Consider the following 6,879-nt stretch of genomic DNA (forward strand, 5'->3'; position numbering starts at 1 on the left):
ATCACTCAGTTTAAAACAAACTTCAATTCATTTGTTTTCTTTAGAGAAGTAACTTCCTTTAAAAGTTGTCACAATAAATAAAAACATGTATTCTTCTTTTTGCATAAATGCAAAAATGAACACAACTCCAGTTCCCATGTGCACTTGGCAATTGTACCTAAAAAGTGACAATAAAAAGAAGAGTATTTTAGACCAAACCCGAATCAAATTAATTTCTCTGTAAGTGAAAAACTTCCAAACCCATGAATAAAATATTTGTAGTTAAGCAAATCACTCTTGTAGAGATTTACAAATGAAAGTGTTTGTTGGTAAATGTCAGCAGAATTGAATGTATATTTCCTCTGTTGAAGCTTCATAATGTGCGTGTGTGGATTTGCATTGCGGTTTCCCTGGAGGTCACATGATCGGGGCAGGGTCAGTGTGGGAGGTGGCCTGTCCCCACCTGGCCACCCTGGATCCATCTGCACACCGTGCTGAAATAAGGGCCGGACTCCTGTGTGAGGGAAACCCTGAGAGTACAGAAAGAGCCCCGTGTCTCCCAGAGAGGGGAGCCCAGCTCTGAGTGGCAGCCCCCAGGTCTCAATTCCATGGTGTCATTACCCACATTTGGCCCGGTTTGGTGCTGTGTGTTGTGGGTGTTTGGCCCTGAAATGGCCTGGTTTGGCTCGGTTTGGCCCTGATTTGGCCCATTTTGGCCCGGTTTGGTGCTGTGTGTTGTGGGTGTTTGGCCCTGAAATGGTCTGGTTTGGCCCAGTTTGGCCCCGATTTGGCCTGGTTTGGCCCAGTTTGGCCCAGATTTGGCCTGGTTTGGCCCGGTTTGGCCCTGATTTGGCCCTGTTTGGCTGGGTTTGGTGCTGTGTGTTGTGGGTGTTTGGCCCTGAAATGGCCTGGTTTGGCCCAGTTTGGCCCCGATTTGGCCTGGTTTGGCCCTGATTTGGCCCATTTTGGCCCGGTTTGGTGCTGTGTGTTGTGGGTGTTTGGCCCTGAAATGGCCTGGTTTGGCCCAGTTTGGCCCCGATTTGGCCTGGTTTGGCCCAGTTTGGCCCAGATTTGGCCTGATTTGGCCCGGTTTGACCCTGATTTGGCCCATTTTGGCCTGTGATGTCACTGCCCTCCCACCATTCAGAGACAAAAAAACATTCCATCTGGTAGCCAGGGAAACGGTGCTGTGAAATGACAGTGGCACAGCGTTCTGGGAGCCAAAGCAGCTGTGAAGGGCCCTTCCTGTAGCATGGATGCAGGAGGGATATTTAATCAAATCGGGGCCAAACTGGGCCAAACCAGACCAAATCGGGGCCAAACATCCACAACACACAGCACCAAATTGGGCCAAACAGGGCCAAATTGGGCCAAACAGGGCCAAACCAGGCCAAACCGGGCCAAACTGGGCCAAACCAGGCCATTTCAGGGCCAAACACCCACAACACACAGCACCAAACCCGGCCAAACAGGGCCAAATCAGGGCCAAACCGGGCCAAAATGGGCCAAAACAGGGCCAAATAGCATATGGGAGACTGTTCTTCACATAAAACTGCTGCAGTGTGCGACAAGTGCACTCAGCACACAGCACCAAACTGGGCCAAACCAGGCCAAATCGGGGCCAAACCGGGCCAAACCAGGCCATTTCAGGGCCAAACCCCCACAACACACAGCACCAAACCGGGCCAAAATGGGCCAAATCAGGGCCAAACCAGGCCAAATCAGGGCCAAACTGGGCCAAACCAGGCCATTTCAGGGCCAAACACCCACAACACACAGCCCCAAACCGGGCCAAAATGGGCCAAACCAGGCCAAATCGGGGCCAAACTGGGCCAAACCAGGCCATTTCAGGGCCAAACACCCACAACACACAGCCCCAAACCCGGCCAAAATGGGCCAAATCAGGGCCAAACCGGGCCAAAATGGGCCAAATCAGGGCCAAATGGCATATGGGAGACTGTTCTTCACATAAAACTGCTGCAGTGTGCGACAAGTGCACTCAGCACACAGCACCAAACTGGGCAAAATCAGGGCCAAACCAGGCCATTTCAGGGCCAAACACCCACAACACACAGCCCCAAACCGGGCCAAAATGGACCAAATCAGGGCCAAACCAGGCCAAATCGGGGCCAAACTGGGCCAAACCAGGCCATTTCAGGGCCAAACACCCACAACACACAGCACCAAACCGGGCCAAAATGGGCCAAATCAGGGCCAAACCAGGCCAAATCGGGGCCAAACTGGGCCAAACCAGGCCATTTCAGGGCCAAACACCCACAACACACAGCCCCAAACCCGGCCAAAATGGGCCAAATCAGGGCCAAACCGGGCCAAAATGGGCCAAATCAGGGCCAAATGGCATATGGGAGACTGTTCTTCACATAAAACTGCTGCAGTGTGCGACAAGTGCACTCAGCACACAGCACCAAACCGGGCCAAACCAGGCAAAATCTGGGCCAAACCGGGCCAAACCAGGCCATTTCAGGGCCAAACACCCACAACACACAGCCCCAAACCCGGCCAAAATGGGCCAAATCAGGGCCAAACCGGGCCAAAATGGGCCAAATCAGGGCCAAATGGCATATGGGAGACTGTTCTTCACATAAAACTGCTGCAGTGTGCGACAAGTGCACTCAGCACACAGCACCAAACCGGGCCAAACCAGGCAAAATCTGGGCCAAACCGGGCCAAATCGGGGCCAAACTGGGCCCGATTTGGACAAAATGGGGCCATTTTGGCCCAGTTTGGTGCTGTGTGCTGAGTGCACTTGTCGCACACTGCAGCAGTTTTATGTGAAGAACAGTCTCCCATATGCATCAGTCCCATATGCATCAGTCCCATATGCATCAGTCCCATATGCATCAGTCCCATATGCATCAGTCCCATATGCATCAGTCCCATATGCATCAGCCCCATATGCATCAGTCCCATAAGCATCAGTCCCATATGCATCAGTTCCATATGCATCAGTCCCATATGCATCAGTTCCAAAGCCCTGCCTGCTCAGTTCTGAAGCCCTACCTGTGTTGCTGAATTAATTTCCTCGGTCATAGGCTGAATTACTTAAAGTGTTCAGTCAGTAATTTAAACACAGTAATTAAATATCCCTCCTGCATCCACGCTACAGGAAGGGCCCTTCACAGCTGCTTTGGCTCCCAGAACGCTGTGCCACTGTCATTTCACAGCACCGTTTCCCTGGCTACCAGATGGAATGTTTTTTTGTCTCTGAATGGTGGGAGGGCAGTGACATCACAGGCTGACCTGTATTTGACCTGACAGAAATTAGCCAGGGACAAATCTCCTCCTGATTGGCTGGATCTAGCAGTCATCTGCCGGGATTCTCAGAGTGTGAGAGTGTGTGGCCGCACGGTCAACCCCGTGCAGCCGCACTGAACTGTGGTTTGTAATGTTACAGATACAAACAGATGTTGAAAATCCATTCTGTGAGAGAGGAATGGGGAGGCCTGGGGGTGGGAGAGGGAGAGGGAGAGAGAAAAGAGAGGAGAGAGGAGAGGGGAACAGTGTGTAGGAATGACAGGATCGCAGCTGTGCTGCTGTGTGAGGGTCACAGACAGGTCCTGCAGTTCCATAACACAGCAGTAAAGAGCTGTGTGGTGATTTACTGACTGAACCATGTGGCTCAGAGCGGCTCCTGTGTGAAAAGGCCAACATGCATCCAGGAGAAGAGACTCTCTGCACGGGGCTATTACTGACCCCTACAGTTCACAGGAGGTACTGCAGTGTGTGCTCACAAAACCAGATGCTCCATTCTTGGGATTCCTGACGTATTTTGACAGGTATATCTACAGAACACGTGAGCCTGTCTCATGAGGGGGGAGGGGGGAGGTGAGCAGGGCTATGCTGGGGCAGCACAGGGCCCTCTGACCTCAGATAAAACCCAAATTCGAACCCGTAACATCTTTTCTTTGATTGTAGACACATCCTTTTTCTGTTCTGTCTTTACAGAGTGATTTGGGCTGGGTGTTTTTACACTCTTATTCTTCCTCCTGAGTACAGAGCTAACCCGCCCTGGGAGGAGCTTCTCAATAGTCTTTCATTCTTCACTCCCTGTCGGTCTGAAATTCCTTATTCTAATAATTGTGACAGGTAAGTTTGACCTTGTTACCTAGGACATGCTAAGAGATGCCCCTCTACACCGACCCAAGATCAGACCTATAGCTGCTACCCTGGTCTGGCCACTCTGCGCTGACCCGGGATCAGTGCCATGATGTTTCACTGATACCTGCTGGGGCAGAGATTGGGGAGTGACATGATTGGACCGGCAGCTGGGGACACAGTTGCCCCAGCACTCAGCACAGAGCGATGAGCGCCCCCTGCTGGTGCTGAACCCTCCAGGGAGACTCAGGGGTGTGAAAGCGGTGAGGTGCGCTAATCCACGTTACCATAGCGATAATAAATATCACAAAGTAACGAGCATCAGAATCACACCCAGATGGCCCCGTGTCTGAGCCCCATGGCGGCACAGCACGGCACAGCGCCGGGGGGCAGGAGAGGGCAGGGACCCGGCCTCCGCTGGGAAAATGTAGAGCAGAGCATATTTCCAGGTTTCTCTTTCAGAATCTCACTGTTGTTCTGACTTATTAGTAAATGCAGTGGCTGCTTACAGGAAGAAAAAACTAAACGATTTAGTTTGTGAAACTGATCACTCTGAAATTGAAACAGAGATTCGTTTTTAAAATTTAGGATTTAGGACTTCAGGTGAAGCCAGATGATCTACATGCAGCAAAGAGATCCTGAAAGAGAGAAAGAGTTCCAGATGTGTGATTCTGGATCTGGTGCAAAAAGGGGTGGTTTAGCCAGAAACCTGTCTGATTGTGTTGCAGTGGCTCTGAGGTTTCTCTGAGAGAGAGAGCGGCAGCGACGTCTCTGTGCGAGAGCGGCTCTGAGGTTTCTCTGAGAGAGCAGCTCTGAGGTTTCTCTGAGAGAGAGAGCGGCAGCGACGTCTCTGTGCGAGAGCGGCTCTGAGGTTTCTCTGAGAGAGCGGCTCTGAGGTTTCTCTGAGAGAACAGCTGTGAGGTTTCTCTGAGAGAGAGAGCGGCTCTGAGGTTTCTCTGAGAGAGCAGCTCTGAGGTTTCTCTGAGAGAGAGAGCGGCAGCGACGTCTCTGTGCGAGAGCGGCTCTGAGGTTTCTCTGAGAGAGCGGCTCTGAGGTTTCTCTGAGAGAACAGCTGTGAGGTTTCTCTGAGAGAGAGAGCGGCTCTGAGGTTTCTCTGAGAGAGCGGCGTGTGGTTATATGTGTGTGTGTGTGCATGTGTGTGTGTGTGCATGTGTGTGTGTGGTTATATGTGTGTGTGTGTGTGGTTATATGTGTGTGTGTGTGTGTGTGTGTGTGTGTGGTTATATGTGTGTGTGTGCATGTGTGTGTGTGGTTATATGTGTGTGTGTGTGTGTGTGTGTGTGTGTGCGTGCGTGTGTGGTTGTAAGGTTGATGGTAATGGGAAGATGGGGGTCACTCAGCGGTCACAGACAGAGATGGAATTTCCGTATCCTAGCAACAGCAGCATCGTGGCGGTGGAGGAGGGTGCAGAGCAGCAGCCCTGTGGAGCTGAGAGAGGCGCCTGTCGGCATGGTTACCGGTGCTTTACGGTTCTGCACAGTTATCACAGGGTTTCCTCACACCGGCATCACCTCTCAGTGTTGGGTCCGGTCCGTTTGGGTCAAGCATGGAGAGAGGCTGCACTGTGCTCTGATCCAGCGGGCAGGGGGGATGGGGGTGGGGGGGGGTCCTGTGAGGAGCAGGATCTTCCCGGAGCACTGAGCACCTTCACACTGCTCACATCCAACTCAGTGTGTGTGCGTGTGCGTGCATGCGTGTGTGCGTGTGCGTGCGTGTGAGCGCATGTGCGTGTGTGTGCGTGCATGTGTGCATGTATGTGTCTATGTGTATGTGTGTGTGTGCGTGTGTGTGTGTATGTGTGTGTGTGCATGAGTGTGTGCATGTGTGTGTGTGTGTGTGTGTGTGTGCGTGTATGTGTCTATGTTTATGTGTATGTGTATGTGTGTGTGTGTGTGTTTATTCAGATGATGGCTGCCGTAGTCTCGGGGGTCTCTTTCTGTATTGAGCGGAGTGGAATCCTCTCAGAGATCAATGTCCACACACTGCCCTCTGATCATTCCAAATTACTCATCCTGTCCCGTCAGCTGCTCCCCCGACACCACGGAAACAGCTGACAGAGAGCTTTCCTTCCATCTCCCCAAGCTGCTAACTGCACATCCTCCACACAACCTCTCTCTCTCTCTCTCTCTCTCTCTCTCTCTCTCTCTCTCTCTCATTCTCACTGTGCCTTATTAGAATAGAAATGGGAGATTAGCCTTCAGTTTGTGGGGATCAGCAGGATAGGACTGCTAGGAATAGCTGTGCGTGCGTGCATGTGTGTGTGTGTTTGTGTGATCAGATGGAGAGTGTGCAGTGCTGTGACTCCATGTGTGAGGTCAGAGGTCAGAGTGGCAGCAACAGCGTGAGATTAATCAGGTCGGGCCGGGAGTGGGCAGGGTCTGCCGGGTCAGGGTGGCGCTGGGAGGGTGGCGGCAGACGTGCCCGCGCGGTGCAGCTCACGGTGCGGTGCGATTAATGGCCGGTGCAGTGCGATGCGGTGCGGTGCGATTAACGGCCGGTGCGGTGCGATTAACGGCCGGTGCGGTGCAATTAACGGCCGGGTGGGGCGATTAACGGCCGGTGCGGTGCGATTAACGGCCGGTGCGGCGCGATTAACGGCCGGTGCGGCGCGATTAACGGCCGGTGCGGCGCAATTAATGGCCGGTGCGATTAAGTTTGCAGGTCAGTTTGTCATGTGACCCCACTGCTCCTCCCACTTCATTTTGTCACTGTTGGGTTTATTCTCATCACAGTTCTAGTCCTCTGGGTTTCTAATGCAGTGTT

This window comes from Megalops cyprinoides, chromosome 21, assembly GCF_013368585.1.
Source record: "Megalops cyprinoides isolate fMegCyp1 chromosome 21, fMegCyp1.pri, whole genome shotgun sequence".
NCBI classification, from domain to species: domain Eukaryota; kingdom Metazoa; phylum Chordata; class Actinopteri; order Elopiformes; family Megalopidae; genus Megalops; species Megalops cyprinoides.